This window comes from Macrotis lagotis, chromosome X (assembly GCF_037893015.1).
Source record: "Macrotis lagotis isolate mMagLag1 chromosome X, bilby.v1.9.chrom.fasta, whole genome shotgun sequence".
NCBI classification, from domain to species: domain Eukaryota; kingdom Metazoa; phylum Chordata; class Mammalia; order Peramelemorphia; family Peramelidae; genus Macrotis; species Macrotis lagotis.
The window spans coordinates 147,729,081-147,743,179 of NC_133666.1; the positions used below are offsets into that span (position 1 = coordinate 147,729,081).

The 14,099-nt window shown below is 35.7% G+C and overlaps 1 long non-coding RNA gene across 1 annotated transcript in view; it reads right to left on the reverse strand.

Moving 5' to 3' along the window:
- Positions 1–13,584: 13,584 nt before the first annotated feature.
- The window catches only part of LOC141501374 (uncharacterized), a 40,506-nt gene continuing 39,991 nt past the window's right edge, over positions 13,585–14,099 (reverse strand). The window contains exon 5 of the long non-coding RNA XR_012472220.1: positions 13,585–14,074. This is a non-coding gene — a long non-coding RNA (uncharacterized LOC141501374). The remainder of the gene's footprint in view (positions 14,075–14,099) is intronic.

The window sequence follows — 14,099 nt, forward strand, 5'->3', positions numbered from 1 at the left end:
GAATTATTCAGGGTTGCTCATGCATCTTGGTGTCCATCTCTCACCCAACTCTCACTTGTAGGTTCCAAGAAACAATAGTAAGTACAAGGGTCACATTCTGGTAAAACTATCTTGGCTGATAGTTTAAACCAGGTTGAGGGTAACTAACAAATCTCAAACCCATCAGTGCTTTAGGGAATTGCATACCCCAAACGTGAAGATTTACCCTGAGAACAATTTGCTACAATAGCTATGAAGATAGCTAAAAATAGCAGAGTGCCTAGAGCTTGGTCCATTGAAGACACCAAGTAGGTTCTCTAGTTTGCTGGGATCTCCCAACCAAGTTTGAAAAACATGTACCTCAGGGATTTGGCAATCTCATCAGTCAACTATGTCCTTCAGGTCCTGGCTTGACCTATTAGAGAATGAAGATCTAGGAATGGGGGGGAACCTGAATCTTCCATATAATTGGATTTTTAATAATCATTTCTCTCATCATTTTTAAGATCAATATGTTTTACTTATATGAAAGTAATATCTGTATATAATGTTATTACTTCTTGCTTCTCTTCTTCCAGATTGTCCTTCACTTCCGTGTATTTGTATTCCCTCTCCATTGTTTCTTTGGTAAAATTTGCCACCATGTATTCAAGTTTATTTTTTTATTCTGTCAATTATTTCTTCTGTACAAACTATAAATTCTGTTTTCACAAGTCTTTTTTTTCCTTTTAAGCTACTCACAAATGTCCTGCTATGACTCCATGATTTCTTAGGAATCCATAGGATTCTCTATGTCATTGAGTGCTGACTCATTTTCCTTTGTCTTACAATATTAATTCATGAATGTCCTGACACTTGAGGATACTATATTCCCTTCTGTCATTAATATCTTTCCAGCTGGTTTTTCTGCATTTACTCAAGGTTTTAATTGAATTTCCTTCATCCAGAAAACTTTGATAATTTACACTGGTCTTTTGTTTTTTATAGTCTCCCATTATTCACTTTCTTATTCCTTTCCCTTTAAATGTGTTTTCCCTAGGAGCTAAACCTCAAAGCTCTCTCAGTCTCTTCCCATGCTAGGCAACTCACAGTCCACCAGCAGAGTTATCTTCCCCAAGTGACTTCTGTGGGGAAAATAGAACTTGCCCTAGTTGAAAAATGGGTTCTTTTCCCCTGTTTTAGTGAAATAACACAAAGTCACACCCATGTGTTGTGCCCAAGTTCTCTGGTTTCTTGATTTTCTGACTAAGCTATGTTGCCATGTTGCTATCTCAGCCTAAGAAAGCTGCATTCTTTTAGATTTCCTTGAATTTGAGGGGTGAGGAGAGAGATGTAGAGCTGAGTTCTGTTGCAAAACCAAGGGTCGACTTGTGCAGCTTTGCACATGGTGGACAGTGGGATATAACAGAATAATAAGTGAGCAATAGGGGGTAGGGATTGACCTTCTCTGTTGTTAGTTCATTGTTTTGTTCCTTTTAGAGTTACTGTTGTTCTAAACCATGAAAACATCTGAAATTGCTTTATGTCTAAAGCATAATTCTTATTTTAGAGAGTTCTGAGAGGTCATAAGGATTAGAGAAAATATGTAGTCCTCTATCTTATTGACCATATGACCTAATTATTCAGTTTAGCCAAGGACATATGATATCTCTGAAGAACTCTAACATGCAATACAACAATTGGGTATAATAGGAAGCCTCAGAAAAATTCCTCCATTAGTCCTAGCCCCAACAAGAAGAATCTTTGATTGTCTAGTTTTACTTTCTCCAAGTTCCAGAGTCATGCCCCTTCCCACCACCTATTGCCCAGGAATCAACATAGATTTAGATCTAATCCACTATGTCCCTCATGTCTCTTTTATAGGCCAACCATGCACCTCACATCTCAATCTACTGAGAGGACTTCTCAAACCCCTATCCCTCAAGGAATGCATAGATAAGATGCAAAAAGATTATTTTTGCTTAAGTATTATTGATCTCCCAGAAAAAAATTCCAACTACCCAATTAATAGATGCCAAGGTTGTACATGCTTTTATCAGAGTTTGCACAATCATTTGTGAACCAGTCATTTCTTGAGAGCCAAGACTTCATGGGTATTGGTACATTGGGTTAGGAAAGGAGGCAAAATATCTTCTATCAATACCTACACCCATCATCCTCAGAGTACCTATTTGTGCAATGGGAAGCCATATTTTACTAGATAATCATTAAGGCTCTCTCCCATCCAAATGTCAATGAGTTGAACTGCTCAGCTGTATGGTTGTGTGAGCTGAGCATGGTCTGAGGTCTTTCAAATTTTGCTTCTAACAGATAACAGGATATAATTGTTTTTGACACAGATTGGTCATAGATAGAGAGGTTGGGGGAACAATTCACCAAACCTATCTTACTTCCTTTCTGACCCTTACTGACAAATAGCAACAGAGAAATTCATCTTTATAGGCCCAGATATGCAGAACTTCCCATCTTTGTCCTCTAAAAGAGACAAAGCAGCCCCTCTCGGGGGACTCTAACTGATATAACTTGCTTTAACAAAGCAAATATTTTCTGAACTCCCCAAGGAAATGGGTACTCTGCAATCAAAACAATTTCCAGGTTGCTTCCATTAGATACCCTAACTATCAGTTGTTTTAATGATTCACTAAACTACTATTTAAACAGACTCATAGACCTGGCAGCTAGGTGACACAATGGGTAGAATGCTAGACCTGAAAATGGGAAGAACTGAGTTCAAATCTGGTGTCAGACATTTACTAATGACATGACCCTAAACAAATCAATTAACTTCTGTCAGTCTCAGTTTCCTCATATGTGAAATTGGAATAATAATAATAATAATATCTACTTCCCAGGGTTATTGTGAGAATAAAAATATCATTTGTAAGATGCTTTGCAATTAAGAGGCTCTATGAAAGCTAGCTATTATTATTAGAATCATAGATCTAGAACTGGATAGGAACTCAGAGCATCTTTTCTAACTCCTCATTTTACTGATGAAGAAAATGAAACTCAGAGAGATGAAATGATTTGTTCAAAGTTACATAGACAGTAAGCATCAGAGGTAAGATTTGAACCCAGGTCATCTGACTTCAAATCTGTAACTCCTGAGGTTCTTTCCATCTCTTAAGCTCTTCAGTGGTAAAAACCTGCCCTCATTACAAGTACTTTGTAGAATAATAATGGAGCAAACCTGAGGTTCTCTTAGTACTTGTGACAGTTCCCAATTCCCATCCTTTTTTCTGTTCCCATTCTCTTCTTTAGAGCCCTAGTCCCAGCAAGAGTGGACACATTCTCCAATAGCAACTCTGGCTCAAAGGATTCCTCCCTAGTTCCTCCCCCTCCCTACAACCTATCAGTCCTACCCTATCAGCATCAGACCTTCTATCTTCCTTCATTTTTTTTTAGTTTTTTATACGGCAGTGGGGTTAAGTGACTTGCCCAAGGTCACACAGCTAGGTAATCATTATGTGTCTGAGACTGGATTTGAACTCAGGTTCTCCTGACTCCAGGGCCAGTGCTCTATCCACTGCACCACCTAGCTTCCCCCAGACCTTATGTTTTCAAGACATGATCCTAAAAAAAAGCAAATGCTTTCATATTGATTTTTTTCTTAGTTTTTGCAAGGCAGTGGGGTTAAGTGACCTGCATAAGGCCACACAGCTAGGTAATTATTAAGTGTCTGAGATCACATTTGAACTCAGATCCTCCTAACTCCACTGAACCACCTAGCCACCCCCATATTGATTTCTAATTACTGAAATGCTCAAAGACAATTTATTTTCATTTGCCTTTTACTGGTAAGCTAGCTTTTCTAAAACAATAAGAGCCAGAAATTACTAATCTTTTGCAACATTTTTACTCTAAGTACCCATTAAATTGATCCTTTGAGTCAGAGTGGGGAAGAAAATTCCTTAGAATGAATGAATAAATGAAAATTATACTATATACCCAACACTAAGTTAAGTGACATGGATACAAATTACAAAGGCAAAAACAATTCCTGCTTTCAAACAATTTATTTCAAATGGGGTAGAGGAATAATACATACAAGGAAATAATGGTTGGAAGAGCTATTTGATTTTGCAAAGTTACAGAGATGGTGAGTTCTCCATGAGGGAATAGATTGCCAAATCTTTTGTAAGTAGCAATGCCAGAATTAATCTGATTATGGTTGGGAAGGGAAATCGAAAGAAGTGTGAATGTAGTGACTAAGGAGATGCCCAAGGATTTAAATAAAATGTGGCTGAACCCCAGACCCAGATGTAGTGGACCAATGAGACGACTAACATTTAGGACAGCATGACCCCAGGATCAGTGTTCCAGGAATGAGAAAGTTGAATGCCAGGGCTTCATTCATGCTCTGAAGCACAGCATGGCAACTGACAAAATGGTCAGAGAGTGAAGTAAAGTTTGGTTGAAGCCTAAGTCTCTATATAATTGACTACTGATACAAACAACCAATCAAGACAGAATCTTCCCATTGAGTGAGTTCCCCATATATACCTAAAAGCACTGCAGCCAAAGGGAACCATTTCAAGGCTTTCTTTTTTCCATATCCTCATTCCTCTACTTCTACCATAAAATTTATTTTGAACCCAGGTCATCTGACTCCAAATCTATAACTCCTGAGATTCTTTCCATCTCCTAAGATCTTCAGTGGTAAAAGCCTTCCCTCATCATAAGCACTTTGTAGAATATTAATAGGGCAAACCTGAGGCTCTCTTAGGACTAGTGATAGTTCTCAATTGTCATTTTTATTTCTGTTCCCATTCTTGTCCTTTAGAGCCCTACTCAGCAGGAGTCGACATTGCTATTCAATAGTCCCAAGCAGTTTCAAATATTCTGGGTCAGGCCTGACTCAAATCAGTCCCAAGAAGGATTCAGGCTCAAGATTAGAATGCAATAAAATAATTGTAAACCATAAAAAATGGAGGAAAATGATTATTTACGAAAAAGAATTAAAAGTTTAAAATTATTAAAAATAGATACTGCTGACTTTTCCTCAATATTCATCAAAATAGTATTCCACATAAGAAAGACACTCCACCAGGTAATGGAAGCTGCCAAATTTCAGTGACACCAACTTCCAATAGGCAGGGACTTTTATACCTTTAGGTCTCCAAATCCTGAGGACATTCTCTGTGCTTCTTTAAAAGAAAACCAACCCAATCTATTTAAAACAAATGCTAAAACTAAATCACTATTTGTTGGGAATGTTTTAGAGAAAAATTCTCATTCATGAACTAAATATCCTCCAACATCCTTCCAATTCTGAGATTCTGTGATCCTGGCATTTATCTCTATTAAATTCCAATTTTCTATGATGAAATATCTTCTATATCTTTATTGAAGTTATTGATAAGGATGTAAATAGCACAGAAAGAAAAGGAAGGACACATGTTTTTATTAAAAGTACAATGTTTCAGGTCCTAAGTATGTTAAATGTTTTACAAATATTTCATTTGTTCTTCACAACAAGCCTGGGAGGTAGGGGTTATTATGATCTCCATTTTACAGATGAGGAAACTGAGGCAGTCAGAAGTTAAGGGATTTGTCCTATATCACATAGTTATTAAGGACAAATTTAAACTCAGGATTATAGGTCCAGCAATTCAACTACTGCAACACCTAACTGTCTTTAAAGGTAGAAAAGAACAAAACAAGAACAGAATTCTGAGGCATCTTTCTAGATACTTTCTCCTGTGTTTTTTTTTCCTTTCTTATGTTTTATTGATATGTTTTATATTTACGTTGCAAATATTTTCAGATTTGTGTAAGGATACTTGTAACAAACTAAAATATTAAAGGAAAACAATAATAAAATGACTTCATCTGAAAGCATATTCTACATCTCAAATGTTTGCTGAAAGCTCTATATACTCTACTCACTTCAGTTCAGCATCATTCTTAAGGGCTAAGTTAAATGCCTTATATACCAACCACCTAAAATGCCAAATATTTAATATTTTTCTGAAATGTCTTCTATCCTGCCAAAAAAATCAATAAATTGTGTAGACTTGGGGGGGATGCCTTCTGGCCCCAAATTTGAGATTTATTAAGTGACACAAAATTTTTTGTATTAGAACCCAACAAATTTGATTATTTAAGCAATAAGAGGCAAGATACCTAATAAAAAGCATTGTATTAGGCTGGAATTAAAAAAATAGGTTCTAGTTTTGACTTCTAATTCATTGCTCTTTTTCTCTCTGGAAAATAAGTTCAATCTTTGCAAAATGGGGTAATTAGAGTCCTTTGAGTTAGATTTCTCTATATAAAATTAAATCAATCAATATTTATAACTTATTATTTATTTATTTTATGTTATATTTATTATTAAATAAGATGGAGAAGTCAAAATTTGAGGGCAATAAATAGATTCATATGTGTTCCATCAGATTCAGAAAGAAAACTAGGTTAAAAAGTGAGAAACATCACTTACTCTCTCTGAGCTTCAATTTCTTGAAGTCAAAAAGAGGGCTTGGGACTTGAAGATCTCTCAGGTCTCTTCCAAATCTGCCATTTTATGATTCTAACAGAGAGAATGATAAGAACCAGGGAGAACCAAATATGAACTAATTTTTTCCCAAAATTGTGACAATATCTCTTTCTGATGTAATGGCTTCTATTCATTGAATTCAGTAGATATCTCTTATAAAATGTCTTGAACTTCATTGGATTTGGACCACTGCATGTTAAATGTCTTCCCTCTATTCCTTCACTAGGCAACAAAATAACTATAATACTATCAAATTTTGATAAAACACAGAGAGCTTAAAATAAACCTAAAAAGACAGGCATTGGTCCTGTCCCCAATACCAAATACCACTATATCTCTTCTTTTCAATGTGTAACGCTTTACCATTGAAGTAACTGAGAATAAGAGACTTTTGTGGACAATATTTCCTTATGTCCCACTGCCCTCTACTGGATACAATTAAAGCTTTCCTTATGAACATACCTTGTTCCTTAATTTCATATTTCCTTTTGCTTCAGTCTACATTCCAGAAGTTCTCCTCCATGCCCCAGGAACCTTGTCATCCTAGAAGTTCATTCTAACCCTAGAATGAATACATTATAAATATCATCTACCCCCTTGTGTCTCTCTAATTAAATAGCTCCTCTCAGAATCTTTACCCAGGCTATCCAGGTGTCATTCTTCTTGAAGATGTGTTCCTGATTCTTCTCCAGATTTTCCCTACAATGACCTGTTCACCACCTTTTGAACTTTCTTTTATTAGAATATAAGTTTTTTGAAGGCAGTGACTGTTTTTCTTTCTGGTTGTATTCCCAGATTTTAGCATAGTGCCTGGGACATATGTAATTCTGGTCCATTCTTGAAAAAGAATGAAATTATATCACTATTTTGGAGTTAACTGATCAGAGTAATTCAATTGATCAGACCAATATAAGTTCAGAAGGTTCTATAACAGGTTGGACACAAATAGTTCATATGAAGATTTGGAGTAGAGATGTCTACATCTCATACTTCTTTTGAGCTACTGCAATTCTGCTTCATTCCATTCATAGAGCCCAGCACCACCTATTAAGCATTTAATAAATGTCTTCTTATTTGTCTTATATATTATATCCATAATAATTCAATCTATGGAATTATTCAGTTCTTCAACATTAATAATGTTCAACTTTGAATTTTCTTTCATTATCCATCTCCTTACAGAGAAGAATAAATATGTGACTTTTGCTAAACTATAATGGTGAGATTAAGGTCACTTAATCTAGGCAGAACAACTAGGAAAAGTATCAGTCTCCCTTCTTGTATGATTAAAGGGACTTTAATTTAAGGAACTGTGTTCAAAGTCATACTTAATGAAAATTATCTCTTATCCCCTCATATCTATATCTCTAATCCCTAGCCCTTGCCTTCCATGACACTTAAAACCCCTGTGATTTAAAAATACTAATTTTAAGTCATAATGGTTTCTAATTGAGCTAATTCATTGTTTTCTGAAATTTCCTTTCAATCACATAACATTTATTACTTAGAAAGAAAAATCCTTCTAATCCACAGTGTCCATCTATAGTTAGTATGGATTTATGTCAAAGGGTCATTTGATCCTCACAACAACCCTGGAAGGTAGAGACTATTATTATTCCCATTTTAAAGAAGAGAAAATTGAGACAAACAGAGATTAAGTGACTTACCCAGGGTCACACAGATAGTGGCTCAGGTTGGATTTGAATTCAAGTATCCCAAAATTCAAAGAAACATTAGACTTGTAGGAATGCTGCACTGATACAGAGTAAGGTAAGTAGAACAAAGAAAGAAATATATATACAAAGACTATCAATATAACAACAAAAATAGTATAAATGAAGTTAGATGCTGTGCAAATATAATGACTATTCTTGGCCCCAGAGAAGAGATAAGGAAGTGCACTTCTTTTATTGGAGAGGTAGGGAACTCCCAAGAAAGAAACCCTCTACCATTTCCTGAAATCAGTTGTCTCAGAATGATGTCAAGAACAAAGATTACCCAAATTGTACCCAAAGTGATTACCCAAATTCTCACTGCCAGGAGGTATCATTTGTAGGATAGGGGAGAAGTCAAAATTTGAAAGTTTGATATTAAGGAGTTGACTGTCTTCCTGTCCAAAGTGCCATCTGAATGGAAAATGTCATTTGAAATCCTGCATACCCTGATTCAGCAAAACCTTGAAGTTCCTAGCAAAATCCAATGAAAAGGGGCAGCTAGGTGGCACAATGGATAAAGCACCAGCCCTGGAGTCAGGAGTACCTGGGTTCAAATCTGATCTCAAACACTTGCTAATTACCTAGCTGTGTGGCCTTGGGCAAGTCACTTAACCCCATTTGCCTTGCAAAAATCTAAAGAAAAATCCAACTATCTTGGGTGGGAGATGGAGAAATCATTTTTCCTTTGTTTTTTTTGGGGGGGGGGCATTTTATATATCACCTACTATGTGCCAGTTATTATGCTAAATGCTTTTACAAATATTTGATTTTCCTGTTTGGAGTTTTCTTAGCAAAGGTACTGCAATTTCCTTCTCCAGCTCATTTTACAATGAGGAAACTGAGGCCAACAGGGTTAAGTGATTTGTCAGGTCTTATCACTAGTGTCTAAAGTCCAAATTTGAACTCAGGAAGGTGAGTCTTTTGACTAGGGACCAAGCACTTTTCCTACTATGCCACTTACTTCCATTTTTCATTTGAGGAAACTGAAGCAAACATGGTTTAAGTGACTTAAAACCATGTCATAAAGCATGTATCTATGACCAGTGTCTAAAGGAGAACTTGAACTTACATCTTCCTAACTCCAGGACCAGCACTTTGTCCACTATACCACAAGTTGCCTCCTAAATGACTTCTTCCATTTGAGAATTGCATAAAAAGTCAATCAGAGGCCCACAGACAATAGAAAAGGAGAATCCTCAAGCAAAGCAAGTGCAGCATGATCTGAGAATCTAAGATAGGACATACATAGCATGAGCAAGAGCAGAAATCTCCCTTAAGAAAGTTCCCACAAATAGTCAAAGAATATGCAAAGGCAATTTACAGATGAGGAAATCAAAGCAATCCATAGTCATATGAAAAATTGCTCTAAATCATTAGTTATTAGCGAAATTAAAATTAAAGCATCTCTGACTGACCAATATGGCCAGAAAGGACAATGATCAATGTTGGAAGGGATGTGGGAAATCTGGGACACTAATACATTGTTGGTGGAGCTGTGAACTCATCCAACCTTTCTGGAGAGCAATTTGGGATTATACCCAAAGGGTAACAAAAATGTGCATACCCTTTGATGCAGCAATACCACTACTGGGTCTATACTCTGAAGAGATGATAAAAAAGGGTAAAAACATCACATACAAAAATATTCATAGCAGCCCTGTTTGTGGTGGCAAAAAAATTGGAAATTGAGTGAATGTCCATCAATTGGGAATGGCTTAACAAACTGTGGTATATGTATGCCATGGAACATCATTTCTCTATTAGAAACCAGGAAGGATGGGAATTCAGGGAAGCCTGGAAAGATTTGCATGAACTGATGCTCAGCGAGATGAGCAGAACCAGAAAAACATTGTACATCCTAACAGCAACTTGGGGGGTGATGATCAATCCTGATGGTATTGCTTATCCCTTCAGTGCAACAACCAGGGATAATTTTGAGCTATCTGCAAATGTAGAATACCATCTGTATCTAGAAAAAAAATTATGGGCTTTGAACGAAGACCAAAGACTATTACCATCAAATTAGAAAAAAAAAGCATTATATTATAATGTAATTTTACTATCTCATACTTTATATTTCTTCCTTGAGGATATGATTTCTCGGTCATCACATTCATAACATGAAACCAATGTAAACACTAACAGAATGCCTTCTGTGGGGGTGGGGGGAGGGAAGCACGAATGGGAGAAAAATTGTAAAAGTCAAAATAAATAAAATCTTTCTTTAAAAAAAAAAAGTTCCCAAATGGTCATAAAGTCCCTAAAGAGGGAACCTTGGAAACCATAGGCATTAGCAGTTGGCAACTACCTTCAAAAAGCTTTTGTGGGGGTAGCTAGGTGGCACAGTGAATAGAGCACCGGCCTTGGACTCAGGAGTACCTGGGTTCAAATCTGACCTCAGACACTCAATAATTATCTAGCTGCACGGCCTTGGGCAAGCCACTTAACCCCATTGCCTTGAAAAAAAATCTAAAAAATATAAATAAATAAGTAATTTCTTAATGATTATAATAAACTCAATCCTAAAAAAAAAAAAAAAAAAAAAAAAAGCTTTTGTGCTCAGATCGGGATAGCTCAGAATCATGGAGGTCCCTAACACCATGTCCTGACACACCAACAAGGGCCTGTCTGTATCTGTAGATCCAGTGTTCTTAACATCAAAAATCTAGGAAAGTTTAACCCCAGGACTTTAGCAATGGAAACCAAAAGACCCAGGATAAGAACAAAAAAGGTCTATCATCTCCCCAGAAGTATAGCTGGGGCAGAGTATGGCCCTGATACATTTTAAAAACTAAAGATGGAGAGATAAATAAATAAATAAATATACTAATCAGAATTAAAAAATTATTACAAGTCTGATTTATAACAATTGTGAAAAAACTCAAAGGCTAAAATGCTTTTCCTCAAAAATTTAACAATACTTAGAATAAGAGTTAGTAAATAATTATATCAAAAAATCAAACAAAAATTAATGCACAAAAGAGAACAGAAGCAAGTTTTTCAAAAGGAAGCATTCACAAGGACAGTTTTGAAGATGTAGAATTTATTAAAACCCTTTTTGTTAGAGTAAGCAATATTAAATGAAGATTCACAGTATTACATAGAATCCCCTGCTCTGTATATATATATATACAAATGTATTTTCTCTCTCAATACTAAATAAAAGGGGAAAGAGAAAGAGAAATAAAAGACCTGACAAATGTTCCAGTGAATTCTCCTGAGAACAAGATCTGAGTCTCGTCTCCCAAAATGATCACTCCTGATTATCTCGATGTTGAACCCTACTCTCACATTTTATCCCCCACCTCAATTCTTTTCTTCCTACATAAAAAAAATGTGTAGTTATATATCTGGAAAAGAGGATATGTTGTACTAAGCAAAAGACAGAACAAATGATAGTAGATGAGATTATGACTAAAAATAGAGATGATTAGCTATTACTCAAGTATAATTTCAAACTAATAATGACAAACAAAATTTTTGCATTGAAATGTGATGACATAATCAAAAGTTTTAAACTACAGATGTAAGGAACAAGGAAAATTCTGTCTATAATAACTAAAAGGGAACACAATGTCTTAGAAAGCAACAAATGTATCTTAGAAAGAAAAATAACTTTAGAAATCTCTGATAATTTAAAGGAGAAAATCATTGGGAAAAGGAACAGAAATTCAATTCACTTATCAAAGCACTAAATTTTAGCAATGAAGTGAAAATGAAATATTAATATTTGTAAATATTTTACACATGTTAATTTATTATATATATGACTAGAACCTAATAATTGTAGAATATATTTCATAAGAAAGGAAAACAAAGTAACCTAGTATGTGTGTAGATAATTTTCTTAAGGAGTATATATTTACAAGTATATGGACATTCATACAGAAAAGTGTGTATATATAGATACATAGATACACATTATACATACACTTGTATATAAACATACTTGTATATGTGAAAATTCATGATTCTCATGTGAGAAGCATGATTTTAAAAGTATTACAGTGAGTACACAAGAATGGATGTTACCATTGTAGAATATATTGTAAATCAGGTGACCAGATGGAGGAAATAGAAGATAAGTCCCCAACATATGATGAAAGTTTCAAAGGACTTACATTATAATAGCAAGAATAAAACAAGTGCAAGAGGGACAACAGTCAAAGTAGAAAACTATCATTTAAAAAAGAACAAAATGATAGGGAGAACTAGAGATCAGGAAAGACTTTGAGAAAGAAGTATCATTTAAAATAGATGATGAAATATGAGTAATACTTTAATAGTAGAAATGGTGAAAAAAGACATTTTACATAATGGAAACTGAATAAACAATGTCATTAAGTTGGAGGAACAGAATATGTGCAGGGATTGTCAAACAGTCCAGGTTGATTCATATAGGCAATATTAAAGATAAGGAAATAAATATTAAGGCTATATTGTGGAGGACCTTAAATGTCAGAAAGAGAAATCTGAATTATTTCAATAGGCATTAGAGAATCTTGTGAAAGGTTTTGTTGTTGTTGTTGTTGTTTTTAAGTGATATAAACTTATATAATAGTAAGTGTAGCCCTCAACTCTGCTAGCTGATCTCCCTTTAGGCTAAGTCCAGTTAAAGGTTATTACAATGAATGCCAGTATTGGAAATGAGGACAGAATGGATTCAAAAATGCATCGAAATAGTGTTAAAATCACTAATTAACAAAGTGTTTATAACCAATAAATAAACAATAAATAATTTATATTAGGGAGGTAAGAGGTAAAGAGATAAGCTATGAAGAAATATTAATGCTTGACCAAGGGAAAGAAAAAGGTAAGGAAGGGCTTGAGGGAAGGAAGGAAGGAAGGAAGGAAGGAAGGAAGGAAGGAAGGAAAGAAAGAAAGGGAAGGAGGGAGGGAGGGAGGAAAGGAAGAAGGAAAGGAGGAAGGAAGGAAGGAAGGAAGGAAGGAAGGAAGGAAGGAAGGAAGGAAGGAAGGAAGGAAGGAAAGAAGGAAGGGAGGGAGGGAGGGAGGGAGGGAGGTGGGGAGGAAGAGAAGAAGGAAGAGAGGAAGGAAGGAAGGAAAGAAGGAGGGAAAGAAGGAAGAGAGGAAGGAAAAAAGGGAGGGAATAAGGAAGAAAGAGAAGAAAAGTTGAGGTCTAAGGAAGTTAGTGTTCTGATTCAAATGGCAGATCAGGATATAGTGAACCTGAAGTATAGAGAATCAGATAGAATGAGAAGCAGATGAGACTTCACAATCAGGCAGGATTTAATCAAGAAGTAAGATTTGAATATATGGGTTTCTGGACAGAGCAAGAGTACCAAAGACTTGTCCATCTAGTTAAGGCTCTTAGGAGAGTTAATAGACAAGGAAGGACTCAAGTAAGAAGAGTCAAGGCCTTAGTGGATTATTGGGATTTCAATGCCAAGGTCTGAGGCTAGCACCAAGGATAGCTCTTAGGGAGCCTTGAGTCTCTACTCTTATGAGAAAAAGAGCAACTGTTGCCTTTTCATTTTAAGCATCTCAACCTTTCTGTAGTCAGTCCCACCACTATAGCTACTTCTCTAAAATTTTAAAGAGGGGCAGCTAGGTAGTACAGTGGGTAGAGCACAGGCCCAGGAGTCAGGAGGGCCTGAGTTCAAATTTGGCCTCAGACACTTAATAATTTACCTAGCTGTATGATCTTGGGCAAATCATTTAACCCCATTGTCTTGCAAAAAACTAAAAAAAAAAAAAACTCTCAAAGAGCTCTCTTACCCCAGTGTCCTTTTCATATGACAGATATTGAGGTAGAGATCAGGTACTCAGCAGAAGAGCTCTATTCTCTAATCAATTTTGCAGTCTTCTCCGAATTCTTCCTCAGGAAACCACAAAAGGTTCCAATCAAATACAAAGACTTTACAATCTAGAGAAAGAGAAATTAAACTTTG